We start from the raw sequence: 16,136 nt of genomic DNA on the forward strand, positions 1-16,136 counted from the left end.
ACTGAGTGTTAACTCAATTTCCGGCCCCTCTCTCTTCCCCAGAGAATGAGAAGGGAGCTGAAAATTCCAAGCTTCCTCTTGAACCACAGCTTCATCTTTCTGGGGACCAGTTCTCATCCAAGAACCTACCAAGAATCACCTCGTTAGAACAAAAGATGCTTCTGTCACCCAGGAAATGATAGGACTTTCCGAAGCCCTGTGTCAGGAACTGGGGTTCAAAACCAATTGGTGGCTAGTCAGTTAAGTCTCTGCCTTTGGGTCAAGTCATGATCCCAGGGTCCTAGGATCGGGCCCCATATTAGGCTCCTTGCTCAGCGGGGAGCCTGCTTTTCCCCTCCCCCTGCTGCTCCCCCTCCTTGTGCTCTCTCGCTCTCTTAAATATATAAAAAATCTTAAAAAAAAAAAAAGAAACCAAATGGTATTTTATATTATTTCATACATGTATGCACCTGTGCACACCTCACCTTTGTCCTTTGAGTGGTTGAGGGTGGTGCAAGGTCAGCTTGCTGCACAGGGTAATTCTGTCCATGGAGCACAACAGCCCACTCCCCACTGTGACTGGGCCCTGAGCGTACTTCCTGAGGGCTAAAGAAAGCCCAAAGACTTTATTAAACCATAGGTAATCCAGTTTTTCTCTTGTGGTTTGTCTTCCATTCGGTTTCTACAAATTTGTCCAGTATTGGTTGATGATAAGTAGAATTTTTTAAAAAAAGATTTTATTTGAGAGAGAGACAGAGCACCAGAGCGGGTGGGGAGGGGCAAAGAGAGAGGGACAAGGAGGCTCCCCACTGAGCTAGGAGCTGGACATGGGCCTTGATCTCAGGACCCCGGGATCATGACCTGAGCCAAACTCAGATGCTTAATGGACCAAGGCACCCAGGAACCCCAAGAAGTAGAATTTTTTTTTTTTTAAGATTTTATTTATTTGACAGGGATCACCGGTAGGCAGAGAGGCAGGCGCAGAGAGAGGGGGAAGCAGCCTCCCTGCTGAGCAGAGAACCTGATATGGGGCTCAATCCCAGGACCCTGGGATCATGAGCTGAAGGCAGAGGCTTTAACCCACTGAGCCACCCAGGTGCCCCAAGAAGTAGAATTCTTAAGTTGAGTTTTCCTTATATTCAATAGGCTTTTATTTATTTGTTTATTCTTGGAGATGTTGTTCTGTGCCAGACTCCATGCTTGTACTGAGGGTAGAAAGGGAAGAGATGCAGCTCCTGATGTTATAGAGCTTCCTGAGTAGCTTGGGAGGTAAGTTGCAACACATGGTTGAGTTCTGGAACCGTATGTGCAAAAGAGTCTTAGATCCTTGTTAGACAGGTAAGGGTCTGGTCTCCATAAAAACGCCCCTCTTTTTTTCTTTATTTTTTATTTATTTTCGGCACAACAGTATTCATTATTTTTTCACCACACCCAGTGCTCCATGCAATCCGTGCCCTCTATAATACCCACCACCTGGTACCCCAACCTCCCACCCACCTGCCAATTCAAAACCCTCAGATTGTTTTTCAGAGTCCATAGTCTCTCATGGTTCACCTCCCCTTCCAATTTCCCCCAACTCCCTTCTCCTCTCTAACTCCCCATGTCCTCCATGCTAGTTGTTATGCTCCACAAATAAGTGAAACCATATGATAATTGACTCTGCCTGACTGATTTCACTCAGCATAATCTCTTCCAGTCCCCTCCATGTTGCTACAAAAGTTGGGTATTCGTCCTTTCTGATGGAGGCATAATACTCCATAGTGTATATGGACCACATCTTCCTTATCCATTCCTCCGTTGAAGGGCGTCTTGGTTCTTTCCACAGTTTGGCGACCGTGGCCGTTGCTGCTATAAACATTGGGGTACAGATGGCCCCTCTTTTCACTACATCTGTATCTTTGGGGTAAATACCCAGTAGTGCAATGGCAGGGTCATAGGGAAGTTCTATTTTTAATTTCTTGAGGAATCTCCACACTGTTCTCCAAAGAGGCTGCACCAACTTGCATTCCCACCAACAGTGTAAGAGGGTTCCCCTTTCTCCACATCCCCTCCAACACATGTTGTTTCCTGTCTTGTTAATTTTGGCCATTCTAACTGGTGTAAGGTGATATCTTAATGTGGTTTTAATTTGAATCTCCCTGATGGCTAACAAAGAGGTAAAGGATCTGTATTTGAGGATCTACAGAACACTCATGAAAGAAATTGAAGAAGACACAAAAAGATGGAAGACCATTCCATGCTTTTGGATCGGAAGAATAAACATTGTTAAAATGTCTATACTGCCTAGAGCAATCTATACTTTTAATGCCATTCCGATCAAAATTCCACCGGTATTCTTCAAAGAGCTGGAGCAAATAATCCAAAAATTTGTATGGAGCCAGAAGAGACCCCGAATCGCTAAGGAAATGTTGAAAAACAAAAATAAAACTGGGGGCATCATGCTACCTGATTTCAAGCTTTACTACAAAGCTGTGATCACCAAGACAGCATGCTATTGGCATAAAAACAGACACGTAGACCAGTGGAACAGAGTAGAGAGCCCAGATATGGACCCTCAACTCTATGGGCAAATAATCTTCGACAAAGCAGGAAAAAATATATAGTGGAAAAAAGACAGTCTCTTCAATAAATGGTGCTGGGAAAACAGGACAGCTATATGTAGAAGAATGAAACTCAACCATTCTCTCACACCGCACACAAAGATAAACTCGAAATGGATAAAAGACCTCAACGTGAGACAGGAATCCATCAGAATCCTAGAGGAGAACATAGGCAGTAATCTCTTCAATATCAGCCACAGCAACTTCTTTCAAGATATGTCTCCAAAGGCAAAGGAAACAAAAGCGAAAAGCGAAAATAAACTTTTGAGACTTCATCAAAAACGCCCCTCTTATACTTAGACTGAAGGGGAGACCCGGTGTTTTGTTTTCCCAGCTCCGGTCGAGCTGGTTCCCATGCTTCCCAGGAGATGGCACTAGAGATCACACTGGAGTTTGTGGTGCCTGCAAAACTCCCCTTGGGAAAACCGAACTCTTTCAAGGAGCTGTTTCAGGTCAATCACATTTCCTGCTTTTTTCCTCTCACACCTGGGCCCAGACTCCTACTTTGCCTGTTTTTCTCCCTCTTCACTCAACACCTTATCCACTCTGCTCTTCCACTGTCACCCTTTCTGCCTTCCCAAACATGGAGAGAGGATCCTCTCCAGGCAAGGAGATCTGCCGTGGTGGAGCACTGCGGAATCAGACCCCTTTTGCCTCCCATCCCCGACTCGAGAAGCAGTGGTGGAAACAGAGCAATGGGTTTGATGGTAATAGAATGTAAAGGAACATAAGTCTAGGAAGTATATGAGAAATAAAAACATACCTGAGCTTGCAGGTTTTCCTGCAGAATGTAAGTCCTTTCTATCATAGTAGTACAATAGTACGTGTGTGGAAAGGTTGGGAAAATATATACTTTGAAATAATGGATTTGGATTTTTAAAATGCCAACCCACCTGGTTTGACTAGTGGCCTCAAAATAGTAATGTCCAAATCTTAACCCCTGGATCCTGTAAATGGGACCTTCATTTGGAAAAAGGGTCTTTGTAAGTATAATTAAGGATCTTGAAAGGAAATCATCCTGGATTTAAAATCCAAAGACAAGATCTTAGAATAAAAGAGAAGACAGAGACAAGTGAGAGACACAGGGGGAAAGACCACTGAACACAGAGGCAGATGGAAGAGAGACATCCAGTAACTGAGAATAGCTAACAGCCACCAGAAGCAAGGAAAGAGGCTTGGAATGAGTCTCCCTCAGAGCCAGAAGGAACCATCGTGACAACCCCTTGTGACAACCCCTTGACTGAGGGTTTCTGACCTCCATGATGGTGGGAGAGTAAATTTCCGTTGTTTTAAGCCACCTGATTTGTGACAGTTTATTTCAGCAGCCTCAGGAAGTGAATACACTGCCTAAAAGAGCCTGAAATTGTATGGTCTTTGGGCCACATGCTACCTGCAGAGGTCTTCAGCCTTCATAGGACATTTTTTTTGTTTTTGTTTTTGTTTTTTAAATAAAATCTGGGTTTGTGGCTGCTTTTGAAAACTTGGACGCTCTGGCAATGCTGGACTTATGTTCACACTTGGTTAGAACTGGTAAGTATCTGTGTTTTAATTCAGTCATGCTTGCTACAGTCCCCACTGCTCCCTTGCTGCTTCCATGCAATTATGTCACGTGCCTGCAGGCACGTGAGTTTGTAGCCCCTGTATTTGCACCAGGATGGGCAGGTTAAGAGACATAGTCCTTTCCTTTAGAATAAGGGGAAAGGAGCCCCTGATTTTGTAGTCAGTCAGTAGTTTTGGGAGACTCGCACATAGCAGTACAGTGTGTAAGGTGGTTCTGCAATTTGGTTGCTCAACAAAACCACCTGAGTTCCATTTCCCATAGGCAGATTCGAAACCATATCCCAGACGTGCTATATCAGAATCTTGGGTGTGTCTGCAGGGTGATGGAGTGGTCAGGGGTAGAGCCCTGGAATCTGCATTTTTAAAAACTCTGAACCAATTCTGATAATAATCAGGCCTTAGGGCAGAAGGGCATTATCTTCTAGGACTAAGAAAAAGAGGCAGTGTGAGTTTCTTATCCCACTGGAAATCTCTGAAGTATATTGTTTTTAAAAAATCTTTTTCTCAAGTTAAAAATAGAATCACCCTTTGACCCAGCAATTGCACTAATGGGCATTTACCCCAAAGATACAAACGTAGTGATCTGAAGGGACACCTGCACCCCAAAGTTTACGGCAGCAACGTCCACAATAGCCAAACTATGGAAAGAGCTGAGATGTCCATCGACAGATGAGTGGATAAAGGAATGGTATATAAACAATGCGGTATTATTCAGCCATCAAAAAAGAACAAATATTACCATTTGCAGTGGTGTGGATGGAAAGCAAAATAAGTCAGAGAAAGCCAATTGCATGATTTCACTCCTGTGGAATTTAAGAAACAAAACGGAGGATCATAGGGGAGTAGAGGGAAAAATAAGATGAAATCAGAGAGGGAGACAAACCATAAGATACCCTTAACTATAGGAAAAAACCTGAGGATTGCTGGGGGTGGGTGGGTGAGGGGCGGGGTAACTGGGTGTTGGGCATGAAGGAGGCCCTTGATGTGATGCGCACTGGGTGTTCTAGGCAACTGATGAGTCACTGAACTCTACCTCTGAAATTAATAATACGCTATATGTTAATTCATTGAATTTAAATAAAATTAAATTTAAAAAAGTCTTTTCTCAAGGAAATTGGATTGATTTGCATTATTTTGTGGAGTCGAGGTTTGAGTTCATTAGATGCTTTCTATTTAGGTATCTGTCAACCGAGAGTATCGAAACCAGGTAGTTCCTTTAATAAAATCATAAAAACAGTATTATAGTGATATACTTATCTGGGCAGCCTATTCATAAAAACTATTCTCTCTCTTCTAATGGTGGGTGGGGGCAAGCTGCAAAGATGGTCGGTGGGGCTTGTTGACCTGCTGGTGGAGTCTGGCAAATACCATCTTGTGCCTTAGCACTGGGTAGGTTGGGGTTTAATCCACAACTCCGAAATAACGACTTCCAGCTTTCTTCTTTAAAATAAAGCTGAGGTCTCTACCAGTCTCCTGAGGTTGCTAGGAAACCACCTGAAGGAATGAGTATGGAACCGTGAAGGTAGTCACAGGAAGTTGTTAGGCAAAATGAAGCTACCATTATTCTGATCAAGGCAGGTTACATACATTTGGTGATTCTCCAAAGCATTGTATACAGATTCAGTTCACAAGTATCGCATTAAATGATTCCTTTATTTGAGAAACATTTATGGATAAACATTCCGTGCCAGGAACCAGGCACTGTTCTATTGCACTGGAAGCAGTGCAATGAATAATGGTAAGATTAAATCTCTGTTCTCACAAACCTTATATATGATGATGAAAAAGGAAATGATAGCCTTATTAGTATGTGGTGGGTGCTTTTCATGGAGTCAGGGTTAGGGTTATATGGGTTATATTAACTTACTAATTTTATTTTAAAGATTTTATTTATTTATTTGACAGACGGAGATCAGAAGTAGGCAGAGAGGCAGGCGGAGAGAGGAGGAAGCAGGCTCCCCGCGGAGCAGAGAGCCCAATGTGGGGCTCTATCCCAGGACCCTGGGATCATGACCTGAGCCGAAGGCAAAGGCTTTAACCCACTGAGCCACCCAGGCACCCCTTAACTTACTAATTTTAAGGCACTTACGCTAATATGTCCTGCAGAAAACCAAGGTTGATCTCTCACTGAATGCTATTAGTTCACAGAAGCCAGCAAGTACGGGTTTTCAAGTTCAGGTTCAGGAGTGGCACCAACTGAATGTTTGCTTACCTCTTGCTCTCCTTATGAGGGCTGTTTTTCTTATGGCCGCCTCAGCTATACTTCTCCGCTGAGAGAATGGATGAGCCCTAGGCCATTTGGAAACTGGATAACAGAAAAATTTCCTACAGAGAGCTCTTGGAAAGGCGCCTGGGTGGCTCAGTCGGTAAAGTGTCTGCCTTTAGCTCGGGTCATGATCCCAGGGTCCTGGGATGGAGTCCTGCATTGGGATCCCTGATCAGCTGGGATCCTGCTTCTCTCTCTGCCTGCCTCCTTCCCTCTCTCTCTCTGACAAATAAATAAAATCTTTAAAAAAAAAAAAAAAAAGAGAGCTCTTGGTATGGGCTTGGCCACTCAACCCATCTTCTGGGTATCACATGGAAGATCTAGGTCTTATCCTCGACCCAAGGTTAATAATATTCCTTTCCAATTCTGCCTCCCTTGGCAAAGCACAGTCATGATAAGGGAGGCTGACCAGTGAACTACAAGTTAATTAGACTGATTCCACGGCGTTCACTCATAAAAAAGGGCAGAGCCAGGGCTAGAATCTGTATCTCCAGGCTCCCAATCGAGTTCTTTCTACCATCGCATTCCATATCCATCATTTCTCTTTGAGCACAAGAGTTTGGAACCCTAGCAACATGACATCTTAAAATGTAATTTCTGTTCTGCTAGCAAATCATGATTGAGGAACTGAGAATGGTTGTGATGCCTGAGCAGAGTGCGTGCCTAAGAGGTGAAGCAGTTGTGGAAAGGCACCGGTGTAAAAGTCGCAGGTGATAAGGAGGCACAGAGCTGCGAGGGCTCTGGGTGCCGTACAAGTCAGAGCAGAGCTAAGACATTGAGGAACCATGTCAAGGCTCTTCTTGCTTCATAATTAAAGTTGGGATTTGCCTGAAGACCCCATTCAGATCACTGAAATGAACTGATTTGACTGTGCCTACAGAGCCCTCTGGCCTCTTTAGAGCCATTTTAAAGGCAAGCCTTTTACGAACGTGCTAAGAACATGTAGATAATCTCACTTTCAGCATAACTGAAAGTGATGAGTAGTGAAGGCGACGCTCTGAAAAGCCAGCATCTAAAGCTAGTGGGGTGCCAGGATCACAAGGTAACTTATATTTTCCGAATATATGCTCTTACATTCCTGTCTTATAGATAACATTGCTTACAGATCATTGGTTCAACCGGCTTGTCATGATGAGCTCTTTTCCCAATGGACATATCCCAAATTTCCTCCTTCCCACCAGTCCCCAGGTACGAATGAGACCACATTAACTGTGGATCCTTCAGATTTCCTAAACCTCTTGCTCCCACTGGCATTCCCTCCTCCCGTCCCACACCCATCAGTCTTGGCTTTGAGCAATGCTTCTCAGCCTTCAGCTCGGGTCTCCCCCAGGCTTGTCCGTGGAGGGCTGCCTGCACTGCTGTTCCTCTTCTGTCCCTGAGAGCACTGTTTGTCTCTCTGCACTCCGGAAGCCGCAAAGCGGTCAAGATGTCACAACGGAAATGCATCCCCTTCTTTGCCCCAGAACCTCCCTGGACCCTGTGTAGAAACGGGGAGGAAGCCCGCCTCTCTCCCATTCTGGGAGCACCAGCTTCGCCCTCGCTGGCATTCTACTCCCTTCTCACGGCAAAGCGGAGTCCGCTAGCCTGTCTCACTCGTACCTGGGCTCCGTAGTCTCCTCTGCACTGAGAGTCTCCTAGGACCTGCCCTAGCTGGGAGCGGCAGACGACAGACAGGAGCGAGGGTGGAAACTTCACTACCTCTGTTCATTTCTTCCTTCTTTCGGGATTTCTCAAGCACCGGCCACGTGCCAAATACTGTACTGGGGCAGTGGGGGTACAGAAGTCAGAAAACTTGCCTTTTTGATAAGCCATTAAATTGGGTTAGTTTGCCAAAGATGATGGCTCCGGGAGGTGAGGGGAGAGAGGAGTGAAGCCAGCCAGACCTTTCTCGCTTTGCTGGGCTTTCTGAGGGCATTGCTGCCAGCTGCTAGCTTTGGGAAAACGCGAAGATAACTAAGCAGTTTAGCTTTCAAAAATTGTCCCTGTGCTTTGGTGAGGAAAGAGCTCCCCTGGCCAGGAGTTAAGACCCTGTTAGTTTATGGTTGTAGGGAGCACCTGGGTGGCTCTGCTGGTTAAGCAAATGCCTTCGACTTTATTCTGTTCCATCAATCTCCTTGTCTATCTTTATGCCAATACCACTCAGTCTAAATGATTGTAGCTTTGTAGTAAATCTTGAATTCAAGTAGTGTTAAGTCCTCCAAAGTTGTTTTTCCTTTTTCCTTCTTCTAGGTCTTTTGCTTCCATATGAATTTTAAAAGATCAGATTGTCAATATCTACACACACAAAGGTCTGTTGGAATTTTGATTGGTATTGCATTGAATCTATAGATTAATTTGAGGAGAATTTACATAATTAAAATATTGGACCTTCTTTTAAAAAAATTTATTAGAGACAGAGAGAGAGAGAGCAAGCATGAGTAGGGGGAGGGACAGAGGGAGAGGCGGAAAGAATCCAAGCAGACTCTCCGATGAGTGGGGAGCCCCAGTGTGGGGCTTAACCTTACAACCCTGAGATCATGACCTGAACTGAAGCCAAGTGTTGGATGCTTGATCAACTGAGCCACCCAGGAGCCCCAAACATTGTGATCCATGAACACAGTATATCTTTTCATTTGTTTAGGTATTCTTTAATTCTCTCATTGATCTTTAGTAATTTTTAAAAGAATTTTATTTATTTATTTGACAGCGAGAGAAAGAATACAAGCAGGGGGAGTGGGAGAGGGAGAAGAAGGCTTCCCACTGAGTGGGGAGCCCGATGTGGGGCTCGATCCCAGGACCCCCCGATCATGACCTGAGCCAAAGGCAGACGCTTGACAACTGAACCACCCAGATGCTCTGATCTTTACTAATTTTTAATGTACAAGTATAATGCATCTTTTGTCAGATTTATTTCTAAGTGCTTCATATTTTTAATGCTATTGTAAATAGCATTTCAAAATTTGAATTTTTGATTCTTGCTAGCATAGGGACATACATTGATTTTTGTGCATTAATCTTCTACACTAAGAGTCTGCTCATTTATTCCAGGAGCATTTTTTTTTCCCCAGCTTCCACAGGATTTTCTTCATAAGCAATCATGTCACCTGTGAATTAAGAGTTTTACTTTTCCTTTTCAAGCTTATACCTTTCATGTGATTTTCTTGCCTTCTTAGACTGGCTAGAACCTTTAGTACAATGTTCATCAGAGATGGTGAGGGCACACATCCCTGTTCCTGTGTAGGGGAAGGCTTCAGTCTTTCACCATTATTAATGTTAGCTGAAGATTTTTCATAGTCATTTCTTTCTCAGGCTGAGGAATTTGCCTTCTATTCCAAGTTTACTGAGATATATATTTAGAAATATTTTGTCAAATATGTCTTCTGTATTTATTGAGATTTTTCCTTTTTCTTGTTCTATTAACATGGTGAGTACATTAGTTGATTTTTAAAAGTCAAACATGCATTTCTGGGGAAAAACTTAAAATTTTTTTTTTATTAGATTTGCCAAAATTTTCTTAAGAATTTTTGCATTGATGGGGTGCCTGGGTGGCTCAGTCAGTTAAGTGTCTAACTTTAGCTCAAGTCATGATCTCAGGGTCCTGGGATCCAGCCCTGCATCTGCTGTCCAGCTCTCTGTTCAGCAGGGTATCTGCTTCTCCCTCTCCCTCTGTGCTCTCTCTTTCTCTCTCTCACTCTCTCAAATAAATAAACAAAATATTAAAAAAAAAAAGAATTTTTTGCATTGATGTTTGTGAGGAACCTGAATCAGTAATGTTCTTTCCTGAAATGTCTTTGCTAGTTTTGGTATCAGTGTAATGCTTGCTTTATAGAATGAGTTGGGAATATTCTTGCCCCTTCAATTTTCTGGAAGCATTTGTACAGATTGGAAACATTCCTTCCTTAAATCTTTGGTACAACTCACTGGTGAGTTCATCTGAGTCTCGAGAGTTTCCTCTGTATTACAGTTTTCTTTCTTTCTTTCTTTTTTTTTTTTTTTAAGATTTTATTTATTTATTTGACAAAGAGACAACGAGAGAGGGAACATAAGCATGGAGAGTGGGAGAGGGAGAAGCAGGCTTCTCTCAGGGAACCTGAGAGTGGTTTTTGTTTTGTTTTTAAGATTTATTTATTTGGGGGCGCCTGGGTGGCTCAGTGGCTTAAAGCCTCTGCCTTTGGCTCAGGTCATGATCCCAGGGTCCTGGAATTGAGCCCCGCATGGGGCTCTCTGCTCAGTGGGGAGACTGCCTCCCCCCGCCCTGCCTGCCTCTCTGCCTACTTGTGATCTCTGTCTGTCAGATAAATAAATAAAATCTTTAAAAAAAAAAAGATTTATTTATTTATATTAGAGAGAAAGCATGGGGGAGGGGCGGAAGGAGAGGGGGAGAAAGAGAAAGAGAGAGAGAGACGCAGACTCCCCGCTGAGCTCAGAGCACACTGGGGAGCTCGATGTCAGAATCTTGATCATGATTTGAGCTGAAACCAAGAGTCTAACACTTAACCAACTGCATCACCCAACCCTTCCTCTGTGTTATATATATATATAGATAGATAGATAGATACAGATACACGTATCTATGTATACATGTATCTGTATTTATATCTATCTAGATAGATAGAGATAGAAATAAAAATCTTAGATAGATACAGATGTATCTATATCTAGATGTATTTAGATGTATCTGTATCTATACATGTATACATCTATCTATATCTATCTATCTATCTATTTAAGATTTTATTTCTATATTTGAGAGAGACAGAACATGAGAATGAAGAGGCGGGAGAAGGAAGCAGAGGGAGAGGGAGAAACAGTCTCCACTGAGCAGGGAGCCTGTGTGGGGCTCCATCCCAGGTCGCCCAAGTTGAAGGCAGATGCTTAACCTACTGAACCACACAGGCGCCCCCTGTTTTATGGTTTTATAACCACTGATTTCATTTCTCTAGAAGATGTAAATTTTCCTCCGGAGTGAACTTTGGTAGTTTCTGTCTTTCAAAGAATTGTCCTATGCTTTTGTGACCCCAGTGATAATATAATTTGGAATTCTTGAGATTGTTCTGCAATTCACTGATGCTTTACTCATTTTTTTCTCATCTTCTTTTCCTCTGTTTAATTTTTTGAGAATTTCTTTTCTCATATCTTCAAATTTACAGTGTTTTTTCTTTAATGTTTAATCTGAAATTAATTCCATCTGCTGTATTTTTCATCTCATGAGTTTTATTGATTTACCATATTAATTTATTTTTAACTAATTAATTTCTTAAAGTAAGCTCTTTGTCCCACGTGGGGCTTGAACCCATGATCCTGAGATCAAGAGTCACCTGCTCTACTGAGTGAGCCAGTGAGGTGTGCCTCATCTCAGGAGTTTTAGTTTTCATTTCTAGGAGTTGGTTTTGGGTCTTGTAATATCATCTAAATCTCAAATACATAATCTTACTCTAGCTTCTTAATGTGTGAACCACAGTCATCATGACTTTAACATCCTATTAATTGTACCCTCTGCCTTTTGTTGTAGTTGGTTTTGATTGATTTTTTCCCCTTGTTGTGGGTTGTTTTTTTCCTGCTTCTTAATATTTGATTGGTGCTGCATATTGTAAATTTAAAAATGTAAGGGTGCTGGGTACATTTGTATACCTATAAATATTCGTGAGCTTTATTCCAGGACATAATGAAGTTACTTGCAAACAGTGGGATCCTTCTGAGTCTTGCTTCGGAGCTTTGTTAGTTAGAAACACAGGGGAGTCTTTAGTGTAAGGTTGATTTTGTGCTGCACCATTGAGGCAAAATCCTCCCGAGTGGTCTACCTAATGTCCCAAGGATGACTGCTTTCCGCGTAGATAAATTATCTATTCCTGATCCTGTGTGAGATTATTTTCCTAATCTTTATAGTCCTCTCCTGAATACTTGAGGGGACCCCCTGCCCCACAAACTCTAGTCACTTGATCTGTCTGGACTCTCCTCTGCGTTATCTTTAACCCCACAGAGTCTACCAGGCTACCTGTTGGGTTCATGGCCCAGAAACTCTCTCAAGATAGTAAAGCGGCTCGATCACAGGCCACCTGGTTTGTTTCCCATCTCTCAGGGGTTCATTGCCTGATGTCCTGTGTCATGAAAATTATGGTTTCATGTATTTTGTCTTATAGTTCAGTTGTTTCAAGTGGGACGGAGAAGCTGATCCCCATTACTCCATCATGTTGGAAATGGAAATCACAGCATGTCATTTAATCCTAATAGCCCCCTTTTTCAGTGAGGTTTGTTTTTTTTTTAACCTCAATTTTTCCACATGAGAAAATGTTGGTTCAGAAAGGTTTAATTCTAAGCTAATCAAAGGTAAACCCAGGGTTTCAGTCTAAGTCTGTTTCCTTCCAAAGCCTGAAATATGGTGTCTACGTTTTCTCTGTGCTGGGCTCATGGAGTTGTCTGAAAGGCACTCAGGGCTGGGCTTCAGGCCAGTCTCTGACTTCAGTGATATGCATAAGCTTTGTCAAGTCACGCAACTTTACTGTGCCAGGGAGCTTACGAGAACTTTTCAACTGCCCTGTTACGGGACCACTGTTTAGGCCCTGACTGACCTCTTTTCCTATTAGCCACATTTTCCATCCTGATTTCCTGTTCCTTTTAAAGCAATAATCCCATCTTTTAAAGTTATTTTTCTTTAAAATTCCCTTCTCCTCCAAGTGCTTAGTGCAGTACCTGACGCACAAAAGTTCCTTGACAATTGCTTAGTGATTGGCTAAATAAGTGGATGCATCCGTGGTTGGCTCAAGAGAGAGTGTCCCTTCCTTGTCTCTTCCCCAACAACCACAGCGGGCGGGTCGTGGGCCTCTGCAGTCCCCGCACACCAGTGAGGTCACACTCGCATCAGTGATCCAGTGTCTGCCCTGCTGGCTCCAGAAGACCTCGAGGTCTCTTTTTTTCCTTTTAAGATTCTATTTATTTATTTGAGAGAGAGAGCATGAGCAGGGGGAGAGCAGAGAGAGGGAAAAGCTGGCTCCCCACTGAGCAGGGACCCGGACGTGGGGCTCAATCCCAGGACCCTGACATCATGACCTGAGCCAAAGGCACATGATTAGCCACCCAGGCGCCCTGACCTCTAGGTCTCTTGAAACTCCTTTCCCCCACTCTGTAACAGTATTTCTAAATTTTTAAGACTTCATGAAAGACTAACTACTAAATACTTTGAACTGTTGGGGGGGGGGAGGGCATTGACTATAATTACACAATAGAAGGTAATCATTCTTTTGTTCCCTGGAATCAAAAGCCAAAATTCTAATGGTGTTAGTCTTGGACTGTAAATGTCACCTGTTAGCAAGAAAGCCATGAATCTCATAGAAGGACACATTTCTTCCTAAGATGCCTCCCGCTGAACCAGCCGCTGCTGACCCGGTGGTGAGATGATACGAGGCCCCTGGTGTGCTCTGCCGTTACCGGAGGCCTGAGAACTCTCCTGCTGGGAGGGTGTGTGCAGCCCAGTGGGCTGTGGAGCGAAGAGGAAGGGCCAGCATAGGAATTTCTGCCCTTGTCCCGCCCGTGCGTGTCTACGTCCTTCAAGCATGGGGACATCCCCATTCAGCGCAGTTCAGCCTACAGGTTGGTATTTAGGGCCCTTGGGCATCCAGTTGGGTTTAACGGTTCTTATGGAGCATATGCTCTGTGCCCAGCTTGGTGCCCTTACAGAGGCGGACTTTGGCTTTCTGTTTGAGGAGGTCTCACTCCTCCGTCCCCAGGTCTGAGGAGAGAACACTGAGAGGTAACACTTTGTCGCCTGCGTGGGTCAGCTTTGGAGAGAGACCGACAGCCCTGAAGGCTTACAGACCTCTGATAGTTTTAGGAGTGCTGGAAGGTTCTCTGCCCTTTCTAATCCTCCCCCAACACCCTGCAAGACTTGGAGATGCTACAGTGTTAGGAAATTAGTTCAGGTAAATCCAGGGATATATGAAGTATGATGTAAGTGCTTTCATTTGCATTTTAATTGCTTATTAAAGTTCACCCTCGAAAGTGGGTGTTTAATATGTGTAAGTCATATCCACATGCTTATTCATTTCAGACTTAGAGTAGTTATTGGAGATAGATGCTAGCATTTTCTCCATTTCCCTCAGATGTGGAACCTGGAAAAGATTGAGGCATTTGCCGGACACGTCAGAAACTGAAGTTTAAGTCAAATTTGCTGTGCTGATTCCAGTTCTGATGCTCTTTTCACCATGGCCCTTTCTGTCAACAGGACCTCCTTATGAGCCAATAACTTTGCTTTTAGCTCTTGGATTTGCCGGTCAGTAGTAAACAGGATAAGTAGAAGAGAAAGCACTAACTTCAGTATTAGATAAACCTCACTTTCAATCCTGGATCCATCACTTAAAAGCTTTGAGACTTTGGGCAATCACTTAACTTCTCTGACTCTCGGTTTGTTTATGATAAAGTAAGGATAAAAGTATCTGCCTTCCGGGGTTGTTGTTGAAAGATATTGTGAGAGATTATGTTTCTCAGTGGCCGGCACACTAAATACTGAGTTATCTACTAGCCTCACAGTTCTCATTTCTTCCACGATGCAACCTCTCATTTCAGCTGAAGCTTCGGCTCCATAAATCCGTCCCTTATTCTTTCAGACTTCATAAATCCATCTCTTCTTCGAGTTACAGCTCTTACAACCTCTACTGTCCTATTTAACAATTAATTATATTTTGTTCTGGGTTCTTAGTCTCAGTCCCTGTCTGGATCAGAAGCTTTGGGGAGCTGTTGGCTCCGAGTAGATCCGAGTTCTCTGTGTATGGCTGAATACATTCTAGATATGCGATACCTATTTTATGCTCTGTGATGGCTTAGGTTGTGGGCGGAGTAATTCTTGCAATCATAGTGGGAAACAGAATCTAGACTTTTACAGTGCCACCGGCCTGTACTAACATGTCTAGTCGTGTTGTTAGAGACAGTGAGGAGATGGGGAGCAGACTTTATAAGCCGTAGCACACCTGTTTATAGGAAGATTGGAGATTTGGGTAATGTACCTTGTTCCTGGGTTACCCCACCCATCGTGGCCCAAAAATGGAGTCAAGGTGGTACAGAAAGCAAACATGAGTCTTAGGGCATCAGAGTTTCAATCTCACGCCCATCCTGACTGCCTCTGGGTCCTTGAACAAGTTTTATCCGCTCTCCGAATCTGTTTCTTCGTCTTTAAAATAGGGATAATAGTCCATTGCAGTGCTGTTGTAAAGATAAAATGAGATTTATTAGGTGGAAAGGTTTAGTAAATAGTAACGTGCTAGAAAAGGTTTTATTTTTTTACTTTTTAATTTATTATTTGACAGAGAGAGCACAAGCAGGGGGAGTGGCAGGCAGAGGGAGAAGTAGGCTCCCCCGCTCGATCCTAGGACTCTGGGATCATGACCTGAGCTGAAGGCAGACACTTAATTGATTGAGCCACCCAGGCACCCCTATAAAAAGCTTCTTAAAAGATCCATTTTATCAAGAAGGATTTGGATCCTTATTTTCACTATTTGAGAAAGTTAAGAGAAAAACAAAGGAAACAAAAAGAACCACCTTGGAGATTGGGTTCATCCAGAATCAGGGAAAAACAGTGAGTGAGGATCCTTGCAAGTGTAGGAGCCAAGTGTGTGCAGAGAAGGGTCCCAGTCAAAAAAAAAGAAAAAAAAAAAAAAGAAAAGAAAGAAAAAGAAAAAAAAAAAGACCTTCCTTTTTCAAAAGATTAGCTAGAATACTGAGCCAGTGAAGCCCGGGTCTGGGGTGTGCAGCGGAAGAGCGGG

Source organism: Mustela erminea, chromosome 17 (genome assembly GCF_009829155.1).
Source record: "Mustela erminea isolate mMusErm1 chromosome 17, mMusErm1.Pri, whole genome shotgun sequence".
In the NCBI taxonomy this organism is placed as follows: domain Eukaryota; kingdom Metazoa; phylum Chordata; class Mammalia; order Carnivora; family Mustelidae; genus Mustela; species Mustela erminea.